General features: G+C 34.3%; 1 pseudogene; it reads right to left on the bottom strand.

The window, feature by feature from the left end:
* The window catches only part of LOC137203776 (protein tyrosine phosphatase type IVA 3 pseudogene), a 60,260-nt pseudogene that overhangs the window by 43,456 nt on the left and 1,299 nt on the right, over positions 1-15,505 (bottom strand).

Below are 15,505 nucleotides of genomic sequence, written 5' to 3'. Positions count from 1 at the left end.
TCTGATCAACTCATTGCTCCACTCTCAACAGTAACACCATTCTCTATTCTTTTCAGAATTGTATACCATCTCTCCAGCTTTTTCCTCATTCTTGACAGATAGCCTCAGTTCATACATCACTTGGAAAACTGAAGCTATCAGATGGAAACTTCGCCAGCTCACTGCCTCCAAACCAACAAACCTACGTACATCTGTCCTCATCATCTCTTACTTTTTTTTTCCTATTTCATCAGATGAGTCCCTTTTCCTACCTAAATCCACTTCTTCCACTGGTGCTTTAGATATGACCCTTTCTGCCCTCCTCAGGAATTTCACTCCACTATCCCTTGTCTCTTTTGTAGTGATCCTTCTGCTGGTTACATAAAACATGTACAGGTCTCACAGTGAAACCTTCCTTCCATCACAAATCCTCCTCCTATGGCCTCACTGATCTTCTCCCCTTCACAGGGGAGAAGATCAGAAAATATGTACAGAAAATATGTACATATTTTCTGTCTCACTTTCTTATTTTATACTTATTCCCCAATCCACCCCCCTATCAATTCACCAAAGCAGTTCTTTCAAACATCACGGATGACCTCTATCTTCCGCAAAAGGCCAGTTTAATGAATTGCTTATTGTATCTGATTTGGTAGGAGTATTTGACGCAGTTGATTGCTCTCTCTTTCTTGAAACTTCTTTTGATCTTAATCATTCCACATTCTCCTAGATTTCCTTCTTTCTTTCACAGGTTCCCTTTGTAGTTTCTTTTGCAGGATTGCCCTCCTTCACTCAGGCATCAAATGTTGTAGTTCCTCAAGCATGGGTTCTTGGCTGCATTCTCATTTCACTCTATGGAGACTCCTTAGGCAATTTCTCCCAACCCATGATTCCAAATGCTCCCCTTACACGAATGGCTCCCAAAGTATATCTTTGGCTCTGGAACATATATGTCTAACATCTACTAATGTCTCTTATTGGATGTCACATAGGTACTTCAAATTCAAAGTACTCAGGATGGAAGTCAATTGATTCTCCTCCACCCCAAATCTAATAAGACCTTTTCTACTATTCTTTGTACTAATGAAAGTCTCCACAAATCATCCAAGTGAAAACCAGAAATCTGGAGGGCATTTGTAATATTGCTCTCTCCTTCATTTGCTATCATGCACTGATTTCTAAAACTGGTCCAGCTTAATCTCCCAACTAACTCCCAATCCATTCCACTCGGCTCTATCCACTGTCCCCTAGTCCTGGACATCATCCTCTCTTGCTGGGATTATTATAGAACCTACTAACTAGTAATTCAGTTTTTATTCTGACAGCCTTCCCCATCACAATTCATTCTCTGAATTACAGTAGGTGTGATCTTTTCAAAACAGAAATCAAAAATCATGATGCATCCATTATCTTTTAAAACATTTCAAGGGCTGTCCATTGATCTTAGGACAAAGACTTCAATCTTCAGCAAGGTCAAAATGATCTAATGGTATAGATATTAGATACCTCTCCACTCTGTGCCAGTTTTTCTTTATATCTTTTCTCTAACAACTGCGGTCTTTCTCAGTTTCTCAATAAACCATGCTCTCTCCTGCTCTAGAACTTTAATATATTTTGTTCAATACTTCTCCCCACTAGCCCTCACCTCATTAATCCTTATCCATCCTCAAATCTCACCTTTAGTAACTTATCTGGTCACTTAATACTACCATGGTCTCAATCAGGTTCCCTGTAATTCACTGCCATAGAATAATGTCTTTTCCTTTGGACAATCTAAATTTGTAATTATTTATTAGCAAGATTTTATTATTAATCTCTCTCTCTCTCCCAGAAAGCTCCATGAAAGCATGGATCGAGCTTCTTTTTTGCTCACAATCATGTCTCCATCACTTAATCAAGTGCACAGTGAATAGAAGCATTTAACAGTTTCTAAATAAATAAAATTCTGAATAAGGTCATCATTATCTTCTTGTCCCCATGTTAATGTTAAATCCATGGTGATATGAGGGAAAAGGAAATAGGTAGGAGACTAGAGAAGTTAAACTAATACTGAACTTATAACTTCTTTGTGAAAATTTTCTGGGCTGAGCTTGGGCTGAGATCAGTGGTCTCCGACTCCTCTGCATTGTGCAGGGAATCTAAGTATCTGTGACCTCCAGGGGGATATCTTACAGCACAGTCACTTCCTCATGCAATTCCCTCACTGGATCTTTGGTAGCCTGTTTCACAGAATTCAGATACCTCATCCTGGATTGTAGGAGTTTTGGGGAACGTGAGTTTATGTACCCCACTAAAGAGAAGCCCTCCATTTTGAACACTCCTAATCTTTGTTCACTTTGCCTCATAGGTTGCCCTTTCCTTTCCACTGTGCTTCACTCTGTCCCATGAATCAGTTGCCTTCTGGTATAATTAATTCCAGGGAGGCCAGGCTTGGTGAGGCCTTTCATTTCAAGTTATTCCTTGCAATTGGGCTTCTCCGTAGCCCACTTAGCATGAAACTGGGGGCGGAGCGGGGAGACAAGAAAAATATAAATTAAAAAAATTAATGTTAATATATTTTTCTGTACAGATTTGTATTTTTGTATAACCCTATACATGTATTGCTCTGTAAATGTGCTATGTTGCTGTTTCATGCACTTTATTTGTACAATATAGCAGGTTTCTATAACATACACCCTACCTTACAGCAAGTGCACATAAATATTGATAGACATCTTTGAAAAACTTTATCACTTTGTGCAACAGACTTAGGTTTCTCTGAAGACAAAAGCATCCCTGAAGCCAAGTTTTTTGTTTTAAAGCTTTGTACTCAATAGTAATGTAGGTAGTATATGTCATTACATTGTATAACCAGAGACAGGCTTGGAAGGATGAATTCACAAAGTGAGTCAGTAGAGAGCCCAGAAATTTTGCCTTCTACAAATTAGTTGATCCTTCTCTTCTCACTTTTAAGTGGGAGAGATGACTATAAACATCTGAAAGCTTGTTAATGTATTATTCATGAAAGGATGTTGTTGATGCATGCTTTTGAGTCTGAAGGTACATGTACTTACATCTAAGAAAGAAAGCAGTGAACAGAAATCCTGTCAACAAGCACAAGGAAATATGTCATTATCAATTTGAGGATTCACTTTTTCTGGAAGGTTGTAAATATATCTTTTTAAAACTGCTGATCCAATAATGCATTGGTTATAAACCATTTTTACTTAATGCTAAATTCAAGTGTTCAGGATGATTGCAAAATAATGTAAAAAATAAAAGTGTTATTTTATTCAGTTATTTCTCATTGTATGATATATATGCATTGAACTAAAAGAATTATAAATGTCTATACATAAATAAATTATTTTAGCTACATATATGAATTTGTGCCCTTCTAGTAAAACTCATCTGAAACTCTGAATTTTTAAAAATGGGCAAACAGAAATTGACTTTTTGGTCAAATTTATAAAAAGGTATTGTTCTGAACCCATGGCATTATGCTTATGGAAATAAAAATTCTTACCTAGTGGTACAAAAATATGGGAGTGTGAATGGTTTATGGTACCTTCCTACCTTCCCTAATCTAGCTCCTCTGTATGGGCTGCCATGTTGCACAAGTCTCCCCTTGAGGTGTACAATGCAGTAATATTGCCTGCCACTTTAATATTTCCCCATGTTACAGAAAGGTCTTCCCTGATAGGTGTTCTAACAATCCCCTCAGAACTTAGCTCTTCTTTTGTAATGTAGTTTCATTGTATAATAAAGCTTGATGAATAGTATTTCCTCCAATAATTAATATTAAATGTTCAAATGTAAAAAAAATTAGTTTAAAGAATATTACAATGAAAACCATATACATAACCATTAGATTCTATATTTGACATTATACACTGTAATTTATTTATTACATACCAGTCCACCTATTTATCTGTCTGCCCACACATAAGTCCATCTAATTTTTGATATGTTTCCAAGTAAGTGAAACATCAGTGCAGGTATCCCATAGTACTTCAATGTGTTCACACTAACCTAAGTTCCATCTTCGTTCACATTTCTTTTTCTTTTGAGATAAAATTTACATACAAGGAAATGAATACTTTTAAGTGTACTATTCTATAAGTTTTGTAAACAGGGTTTATCTAACTGCTATCCCTTTTAAGATACATTATAGAATATCCTAGAAAGTTTCGTCCTGACCTTTCTCAGTCCCTCCCGTTTCCTAGAGGCAAGTTCTGTTCTTATATATATTTTTAACAGTGATTAGTTTTGCTTGTTCTAGAATTTCATATAAATGAAATCGTACAATCTATACTCTTGTGTAATGCCTCTTTACTCAATGTTTTTGACATTCACCGATATTTTTGCATAAGACAATAGTTTGTTCCTTTTACTGTTAAGTATTATCCAACTGAATGTCTATATTACAGTTTGTTTATCCATATCCTATTGATGAACACTTGGACTCTTCAGTTTTTGGCTATACAATAAAATACAAATAATATTTCTAGACAGGATTTTTCTTTCAGCCATTCTAGTTGATATGTAGTCGTGTTTCATTGTGATTTTAGCGTTCACTTTCCTGATGTAAATTAATGACACTGACCATTTTTTTACGTGCATACTTTTATGAAGTGTTTGTTCAAATCTTTGCCAATTTTTTCTTATGTTTTTAGTATTATATTGTAGGAGTTCTTTATCTTGAATACCAGGATATTTTCGGATATATGTTTCACAAATATATTCTCTCAGTCTGTGACTTGCCTGTATATTTTCTTCATGATGAACTTTGGTGATCAGAGGTTTTAAATTTTGCAAAGTCCAATTTATTATTTTTTATTGTGCTTTAGTATCATGTCTACAAACTCTTTGATGTAGCCTTGGTCACAAAGATATTCTCCTATGGTTTCTTCTAAAAAATGTGTAATTCTACATTTGATCTATGATCCATTTTCAGTTAATTTTTGTACAAGGCATGATATTTAGATTGAGATTCATTGTTTTGCATATGGATGTGCAATTATTCCAACACCATATGTTGAAAAGACCATCATTTCTACATTTAATTTCCTGTGTAACTTTAAAAAACACCCCCAAATATCCATATGTGTAAGGGTCTATTTCTGGACCATGATCTCAGTATCTTTCCCTTCATCAATATACCCATGTTGGGGGTATTGTAGGTTTATGTTAAGGTTTTAAAATTAAGCAGTATGATTCCTCCAACTTTGTCCTCTTTCAAAATTGTTTTAGCTATTCTAATATATTTGCCCTTCCATTTAAATGTTAGAATCAGCTTATTTATAGGTAGCACAAATTCTGCTGGGACTTTGATTGAGCTTACATTAAGTCTATAGTTAATTTAGGGAGAATTGTTTATTTACATTGCTGATTATTCCAACCTATGAACTCAGTACTTGTCACCATTTATTTTAATCTACTTTCAGTTTTCAACATATAGGTCTTGTACTTGTTTTGTTAGATTTATATATAAGTATTATATATCTTAAGAGTACTATTTCAAATGGTATTGTGTTTTTAATTTTAGTTAACAATATTTTCATTACTAATGTATAGAAATATGATTGATTTTTTGTGTGTATTGACCTTGCATCCTTTGACCTTGCTAAATCATTTATAAATTCCAGATTATTTGTAGACTGTGATATCTTAAATTTCTTAACATGTGCAAATTGGAAAAGTGTTTATTTCTTTTTTTATACTATATATGCATTCTATTTCCATGTCTTGACTTATTGCACTGGTTAGGACTTCTGATACCATGCTGAATAGAAATGGTGAGAGTAGTCATTCTGCCTTGTTCCTGATCTTATGGGGAAAGCATTCAGTCTTCTTCCTTTAAGTAGGATGACAGATGTAGGACTTTTGTTCATGCTTTTTATCAGTTTGAAGAAGTTCCTCTCTCTTCTTGTTTTATTGAGAGTTTTTATCATAAATGGGGATTCAAATATTTCTCTGCATCTGATAATATGATCATGAGTGTTTCCTTCCTTGGACTATAAGATGTAGAGTATATTGACTGATTTTTTTCCCAGCTTTATTGAGATATAATCATCAAATAACATCATATGAATTTGAGGTGTACAATATAATGATTTGATACATCTAAATTGAAAAATGTTTACCACAATAAGGTAAACATTAAAAATTAGTAAATGTAAAAAATTAGTCAACACAGCCTTGACCTCACATCTTTGGGTTGTTATTAAAAGGTGAAACATTTTAGATCGACATGTACAGCAACTTTCAAGTGTAGAATATAGTATTGTTAACTATAGTCACCATGCTGTACATTAGATCCCTGGAACTTATTTCTCTTGTAGCTGAAAGTCTATACACTTTGATCAATGTCTCCCCATTACCCACAACCCAGACCCTGGCAACCATCAATCTACTCTCTGTTTTCATGAATTTGATGTCTTTAGATTCTACATATAAGTAAGATCATACATTATTTGTCTTCCTCTGGCATTTCACTTAGCATAAGGCACAATGGCAGGATTTAATTATTTTTATGACTGAATATTCCATTGTGTATATATACCATATCTTCTTTATCCATTAATCCATAGGAGACACTTAGGTTGTTTCCATATCTTGGCTATTACAAATAATACTGCAATGAACATGAGAATGCAGATATCTCTTTGAGATCCTGATTACATTTTCTTTGCATATGTACACAAAAGTGGGATTAATGGATCCTACTGTAGTTCTGTTTGTAATTTATGAGGAACATCTTACTGTTTTCCATAGTGGCTTCACCAATTTACATTCCCATCAACACTGCATGAGAATTCCTTTTCTCCACATCCTCACCAACACTTGTTATCGCTTGTCTCTTTAATAATAGTCATTCTAACAGGTGTAAGGTGATATCTCACTGTGGTTTTGATTTGCATTTCCCTGAGGATTAGCAATGTTGAACAACTTTTTATGTTTCTGTTGACCATTTGTGTGGCCAGTATGTTGTCTTTGGGAAAATGTCTTCTGTCCATTTTTAAATCAGATTTTTTTAAACTAGTGAGTTATATAAATTCCTTATATATTTTGGATATTAGTAACCCCTGTCAGATAGATAGTTTGCAAATATTTTCTCCCATTCTGTAGGTTGATTTTTTGTTTTTTTGATTTTGTTTTTTGTTTGTTTGTTTGTTTTTGCTGTGCAGAAGCTTTTTTAGTTTGATGTAGCCCAACTTATTTCTTTTTGTTTTTGTTGCTTGTGCTTAAATCAAAAAAAAAAAAAAAAGTTGCCTAGACCAGTATGAAGGATATTTTCTCCTATGTTTCCTTCTAGGAATTTTGCAGTGCAGGTCTTATATTTAAATCTTTAATCCATTTCAATTTAATTTTTGTTAGTGGTGTAAGATTGTCATCCAAATTTATTCTTCTGCATGTGATTATCTAGTTTTAGCAACACCAGTTATTGAAGAGACTATCCTTTCCCCATTGTATATTCCTGGTTCCCTTGGCAAATATTAGTAGGTTGTATATGTGAGGGTCTATTTTGGGGCTCTAAGTTCTGTTACATTGGTCTATGTATCTGGTTTTTTGTCAATACCATACTGTTTTGATGACTATAGCTTTGTAATATACTTTTAAATCAGGAAATAGGATGCCTCCAGCTTTGTTCTTTCTCAAGGTTGCTTTGTCAATTTGTGGTCTTTGGTGATTCCACATGAATTTTTTGATTGTGTTTTCTATTTCTGTAAAAATGTCATTGGAATTTTCATAGGGATTGCATTGAATATATGTATGGCTTTGAGTAGTATGAACATCATAACAATATTAACTCTTCTGATCCATGAACATGGGCTATCTTTCTGTTTATTTGTGTCTTCAGTTTCTTTCATCAATATCTTATAATTTTCAGTGTATAAATCTTTCACTTCCTTGATTAAGTTTATTCCTAAATAGTTTATTATTTTTGATGTCATTGTAAATGAGATTTTTAAATTTCTTTTTCAAATGGTTCATAATTAGTTTATAGAAATGCAACGGATTTTTGTATATTTATCTGGTATCCTACAACTTCACTGAATTCATTGATTAGTTCTAACAATTTTTTGGTGGAGTTTAGGCTTTTTCTATGTACAAGATCATGTCACCAGCAGACTATTTTACCTCTTTCTTTTCAATTTGGATGCCTTTTTTCTTGCCTAATTACTCTGGCTAGGATTTACAGTACTATGTTTAATATAGTTTGGCAGTATTTTATTGAGAATTATTATATCTATATTCTTCAAGAATACTGGCCTATAGTTTTCTTTTCTTTCAATATCACTATCTAGCATTGATATCAGGGTAATGTTGGCCTCATAAAATAAGTTTGGAAGTACTCCCTCCTCTTTAATATTTTGGATGAGTTTGAGTAAGATTGGCATTAATTCTTCTTTTAAATGTTTGGTAGAATTCACTATCTGGTCCTGGGCTTTTATTTGCTGGGAAGTTCTTGATTACTGATTCAATATCTTTATCCATTACTGATCTGTTTAGATTTTTTATTTCTTTATTATTTCATACTGATAAGTTATATGTTTTCTAGGAATTTATCCATTTCTTCTAGGTTATCCAGTTTGTTGGCATATAATTGTTCATAGTAATTTCTTATGACCCTTTGCATTTTTGTAATATCAGTTGTAATGTCTCCCCTTCCATTCCTAATTTTGAGTCCTCACTGTCTTTTTTGAAAAGTCTAGCTAAAGGTTTGTCAATTTTGTTTCTCTTTTCAAAAACCAACTTTTAATTTTATTGAGCTTTTTACTTATTTCTTCTCTAATCTATGTTATCTCCTTTCTTCTAACTTTGGACTTAGTTTTTTCTTCTTTTTAGTTCCTTAAGGCATAAAGTTAGGTTGTTTATTTGAGATTTTTTTTAATGTGCTCACTTATCACTGTCAGCTTCCCTCTTACCACTGCTTTTGCTGTATCCCATAAGCTTTGATATTTTGTGTTTCCATTTTTATTTGTTTCAAGATATTTTTTGATTTCCCTTTTGAGTTCATCTTTGACAATTTGGTTGTTCAGGATTGTATTGTTTAATTTCCACATACTTGTGAATTTTCCAGTTTTCCTCCTGTTATTGATTTCTAGTTTCATACTTTTGTGTTTGGAAAAGGCACTTGAAATGATTTCAGTCTTCTTAAATTTTAAGGGTATTTTTAATTTCTTCTCTCAGTTCTTTCAGTTTTTATGTATATTACATAAATACATGTGCTATACACATTTCAAAGATCTTTTATTTTGTGCACCATCATTCAGGATTGTTTTGTCTTCTTGGTGAACTGCCACGTTTAGCCCTGATAATTTTGTTTGCCCTGAAGTCCACTAATCTGATGTTAATAAAACCACTGAAGATTTCTTTTGATTAGTACTTACAGGTTATATTTTTATAATGCTTTTTTAGAAAACCCATCTATAGCATTATATTTAAAGATGGGTTTCATGATTGGCAAGGCTCTGTCCCACAGTCTCTGAAAACCCCATTGGTGTGAGGGTGGGGTCCAACTCCTTCTGTAGAACTTGCCTATAATAGGTCTGGTAGTCCAAAGGGTACTCTTCTGTAGGTCAGTCCTCTTCTCAGCCCTTGGCTAGGGTGTGGGCTTTCCTTGAGGCTAATTTTGTCTGCATTGATTGTTGTTTCTGAGTTGCAAGCTGCTTTAGTTACCAGGGGACAAATATATGCTTATCCTAGGAAACTCACTGAAACATTATCCATTGAGTCTCAAGGTTCCAGCCAATTTGACTTCCTTTTCCCACTTTCAAAGACTTGTGATAGTCTTTTTATTTCTTTCAGGGTTTTAGTTTTAAATTTCTGAATGAATAGGGTGCACTGTTGTTAATTTATCTTGTCTAACACTGGGTGCCCAGACTTTTTTATTTCTGTATGAGTCAATTTTTTCTGTTCTTTCACATGTTTAGTTTTTTTTTTTTTTTTTTTAAGGTGGATACTAAAGTTTATGATGGATACATTGTAGAGATTCTGAATTTAGTTATCTTTGTCTCGAGATTAATTCTTATTCTACCCTACAATTAACTCAACTAGGTCAAACTTCAAATTCAGCTTTCTTGTTTAGATCAGCAGTTGAAATCTCTGATCAGTTCTTCCACCTTCAAGTTACTGTAGACACTGGTGTCTCCTCTGCAATTGCACAGTTTCTCGATTAGACAAAAATTTCAGTGATTTCACATTTTACATGCAGATTTGGGGGCTTCCATCTGTGGGACCTCCTCCTTCCTAGATTCTCTGCCCCTTAATTTTTGTTCTACCAGTCTCAAACGTTGTCTTCTGATATATAAAGCTAGTAAAGCTCAAGTTTTCTGACACCCTGAACAGTTTTCTGATGTCTTGAGCCATGGGAAGATTGGGGTATGAATCAGACAAAAAAGTTTTAAATTTACAAATATTGCCAGGATCTTATCTTTCCTGTCTCTCAAAGGAAGATTCCCATCCAGTTTCTACCTGATTTTGATCACTATCCAGTGCCTTCATACAGTTGGGTGATGTTATATGTTTGACCTCGATTTTATATCTGGTATCTCTTTCTGCTGTATCTGCTAGAGGTTTAGTCTCAGCATTCCACATTGCTGTTACTGGAATCTGTACGCCCCCTTTACCATTTTTTGTGGATATCACATGTTATAATAGTGAAGGCCAGGGAAGCTGTCATTCATGCCATGGACCTGCCTCTTATTTTATGTTTAGTCTTGTTAACAAGAAATACAACCCCATCCCCCTTTTTAAAATTGTTGTTTAGTTCCAGCACTTGAACCAATAAGATTATGTGCCACAATCTCACCCTTGAGGGAGTTATTTACAGACAGAGGCAGCCAGCAGTCTCCAGGGGTGCTGAGATTCCCTCTTCAGGTCAAGAGGGGCCAGCACTTAAGTCAGAGGTTCACAGGTGAAAGAGCACTGGTGTATCTGGACAGAGCATACCCTTTTTGCCTGAAAAAAGTGTGTAAGAGTGTTTCCTTTAGGGTATCTGCACAGAATCATTACCCCTATAAGAAAACTCCAGATATCTCCTGATAATATTTCTTTACCAAGTCAAATTAAGATATCCACATTCAAAACTTCCATTATAGCTACTGGCTTCCTGTTCTCTTTGTGGGGGTGGGGGGCATACACATACTCATCAGTGTTAGTAAAGTGGGAGAGCATATAAGAGAAAATTATAATGGCTTGATACTCAAACTGTGATATATGGACGAGCAGCATTAGCATCATCTGGAAACCTTTTAGAATGCAGAATACCAGGTCTTATGAATATACTGAATCAGAATGCTCAGTTTAGCAAGATCCCCAGGTGATTCGCATGCACTTTAAAGTCTGAGAAACACTAGGCTAAAATATAGGCTGCCTAGAGAAGAGCTTCTTAAACTATTTGTGAATATTTTTAATTTTTTGTTTGTGTGTGGTTTATATCCATTGTAGACCAATATAACTTAGCATACAATAAAAATGTATTAATATTAAAATGAAATAAATACAATATAAAATCCTGATCTTTATTAGATTCAATAGACATAGAATCACCTTCAAAAGTGTAATCAGAACATACAATTTTAAAAAATGAAAATAATTATAAAAGCTATATTTGTTCACTGAAAGAGTGCCTTTTAGATTATTCATATTCACATATAACATAATAAACGTCTTCTGTTGACTTTATAATTCAATATTCTTCCTTTCAAATTATTATTTTCAGGTGAATTTATTTGTAATGGTTTGTTTGAAAATTCCAATTAGGTTTTAATGGTTTCATTAGATAGTATATCTCTGCAAATAATACTCTGTGGTTTTCTCACTTCATCATCAAATATGTTTACAAAACAAAATTAAATATAACCTTCATGAATTTTTTTTTGTATTTTTTCAGAATCACTTCCATTTTTATCATTTGTTTCATTACTATTGCCATGTTAGGAAAAAGGGTGTCTTTGCTTGACAAAGAGTATGATGAGGCTTGTTTAGCCACATGTAAGTTATATTTTAAAATAAATAATTCAAAACTGGCTTCCTTAATTTTGTTAGGAGTTATAAATATTAAATTTAGAAAAAAATTTTTTGATTGATCAAAAGTATAGAATATTGTTATAAACATAAAAGCTTATATTTTCTTATATTCTGAAATCTTTTGAAATAGCGACGACATACACCTTAAAACATCACATCTCACTATATTGTCTTATAAGGCATAGTAGTAGGCACCTCTCACCATATGAAAATCATACCACGAATTCAACAGCTGAACTGGTCTAATCTTATTCAAAAAGGCAAATCCATTTATCATGCCTTTGGATGTCACAGTAATGTCAAATTACTATAAAAAATATAAATGCTTACACTCACTTATAGTACTTATCTTTTTGCAGATCTGCAACAGAGTTGGTGGCCTTTATCAATTCACAGACCATATGTTGAGCAGCATTGGTCTAGACTACTGAGATTGAAGACTAACTAATCCAGTGCACCAAGAAAGTGAGCATTTCCCATTTTCAAATCGACTATTCCTTTACCAAAACCTCACTTGCTATGGTTATATAGTGCCCTCTGTCCTACAACAATATTTGGCTTGTACTTATGGCTTCTTCAATTTTCATTTTATTTCATTATAGAGACTAGATATTCCCTCTCCATTGTACCTTGTTAACAAAAATTTTGTGTTAAAAAGATCTATATGCATTTGCATTTTTACTCTGTTCTTAGATAAAGCTGGTTTTTTAATTTTCTTTTTATTTATGTGTTTATTGCTAAACACTCTGGCACCTTCTTCAATGCTTTATTTTAACCACCATCAACATCATCATAACAAGATGGATAATTTTACGACCTTAGAGCATAGTCTGGTCAGGCATAATTTGGAGATATTATGGGTTGGTTCCAGATGACCACAATAGTGAATACCTCAATAAAGTGAGTCACACAAATTTTTTAGTTTTTCAGTGCATATAAATGTTATGCCTACACTATACTATAGTCTGTTAAGTGTTCAATAGCACTATGTCTCAAAAAACAATGTACAAACTTAATCAAAAAATAATTTACTGCTAAAAATTGTCAACCATCATCTGAGCCTTCAGTGAGTCATAATCTTTTTGCTGGTGGAGGATCTTGCCTCAACATTGATGGTTACTGACAAATCAGGGTGTTGGCTGTTGGTTGCTGAAGGTTGGGGTGGCTTTGGTAATTTCTTAAAATAAGACAACAATGAAGTTTACCACATCCATTGACTCTTCCTTTCGGGAATAATTTCTCTGTAGCATTGCAATGATGTTTGATAGCATTTTACCCATGGCAGATCTTCTTTCAAAATCAAAGTCAAATCCTCTCAGACTCTGCCACTGCTTTACCAACTTATTTGTATCCTAAATCCTTTGTTGTCATTTCAAGTCTCCACAGTGTCTTCACCAGGAGTAGATTCCATTTCAAGAAACCACTTTCTTTGCTCATCCATAAGAAGCAACTTCTCATCTATTCAAGTTTTATCATGAGACTGCAGCAATTCAGTCGCATCTTCAGGCTCCACTTCTAATTCTAGTTCTCTTGCTATTTCCACCACATCTGCAATGACTTCCTCCACTGAAGTCTTGAACCCCTCAAAGTCATCCATAAGGGTTGGAATCGACTTCTTCCAAACTCCTACTAATGTTGATATTTAGACTCTTTCTATGAATTAGGAATATTCTTAAAGACATCTAAAATGGTGAATACTTTCTAGAAGGTTTTCAATTTATTTTGCCATATCCATCAGAGCAATAACTATCTTTAGCAGCTATAGCCTTACAAAATGTATTTCTTAAAGAATAAGACTTAAAAGTCAAACTTACTCCTTGATCCAAGGGCTGCGGAATGGATGTTTTGTTAGCAGGCATGAAAACAAGATTAGTTTCTTTGTATATCTGCATCAGAGCTCTTGGGTGACCAGGTGGATTGTCAGTGACTAGTAATATTTTAAGACAGATATTTCTTTCTGAGAAGTGGATCTCCACAGTGGGCTTAAAATATTCAGTAAACCACGTTGCAAACAGACATGCTATCATTCAGGCTTTGTTGTTCTTATAAAACACAGGAAGAGTAGATTTAGCATAATTCTTAAGGACCCCAGGATTTTCTGAATGGTAAATGCGCACTGGCTTCAACTTCAAGTCAGCAGCTGCCTTAGCCTCTAACAAGAGAGGCATCCTGTCCTTTGAAGCTTTGAAGCCAGGCACTGACTTCTCTCTAGCTTTGAAAGTCCTAGGTGGCATCTTCTTCTAATAGAAGGCTGTTTCGTTTACATTGGATATCTATTGTTTACTGTGGCTACCTTCATTAATGATCTTAGCTAGATCTCCTGGATAACTTGCTGCAGTTTCTACTTCAGCACTTGCTGCTTCACGTTGCACTTTTACATTATAAGGTGACTTCTTTCCTTCAGCCTCATGAACCAACCTCTGCTAGCTTCAAACTTCTCTTCTGCAGCTTCCTCACCTCTCTCCCTTCATAGAATTGAAAAGAGTTAGGGCTTTATTCTGGATATTAGGCTTTGGTTTAAGGGAATATTGCAGCTGGTTTGATCTATCCAGAGCACTAAATCTTTCTCCACATTAGCGATAAGGCTGTTTTCTTTCTTTCTTATCATTCGTGTGTTCACTGGAATAGCACTTTTCATTTCCTTCAAGAACTTTTCCTTTTCCTTCACAACCTGGCTAACAGTTTGGCACAAGAGGCCTATCTTTCAACCTCCCTTTTTTTTTTTTTTTTTTTTTGACATGCCTTCCTCACAAAGCTTAATCACTTGTAGGTTTGATGTAAAGTGAGAGACATGTGACTCTTCCTTTCACTCGAATACTTAGAAGCCACTGTAGAGTTATTAATTGGCCTAATTTAAATATTGTTGTGTCTCAGAAAATAGGGAGGCCCAAGGAGAGGGAGAGAGATGGGGGAATTGCCAGTGGAGAGAGTAGTCAGAGTACACACAACATTTATCAATAAAGTTCACCATCTCATATGGCTGCAATTCACGGCACCCCAAAACAATTACAGTAGTAACATCAAAGATCATTGATCACAATAACGAATATAATGGCTAAAGAGGGAGGGGATATGGGGATATATGTATACGTATAGCTGATGCACTTTGTTGTACAGCAAAACTAACAGAACATTGCAAAGCAATTACACTCCAATAAAGATATTTAAAAAAAATAGTTTTGAAAGAGTTTGAAATATTGTGAGTATTACCAAAGAGACAAAAGTGAGCAAATGCTGTTGGAAAAATGGCACTGTTAGACTTGCTTGACACAGGGCTGCCAGAAAACTTCAATTTTAGAAAAAAATGTCACATCTATGAAGCACAATAAAGTGAAGCACAATAAAACTAGCTATGCCTGTAATCGTTGGAAGACAGTTCCATTAAGTGAGGACTGATGGTAGAGAAGGGGATAATCCTAAATGTTCACCACCTAAAAATCCACCCTAAGACAGATCTCACTGTTGCCTAATCACCATCACAGATATTGGGGAAATCTATTTCCTTATT

Source organism: Pseudorca crassidens, chromosome 1 (genome assembly GCF_039906515.1).
Source record: "Pseudorca crassidens isolate mPseCra1 chromosome 1, mPseCra1.hap1, whole genome shotgun sequence".
Taxonomy (NCBI): domain Eukaryota; kingdom Metazoa; phylum Chordata; class Mammalia; order Artiodactyla; family Delphinidae; genus Pseudorca; species Pseudorca crassidens.
The sequence above is the reverse complement of the archived record's forward strand: the minus strand, read 5'-3'. Positions and strand labels throughout refer to the sequence as shown.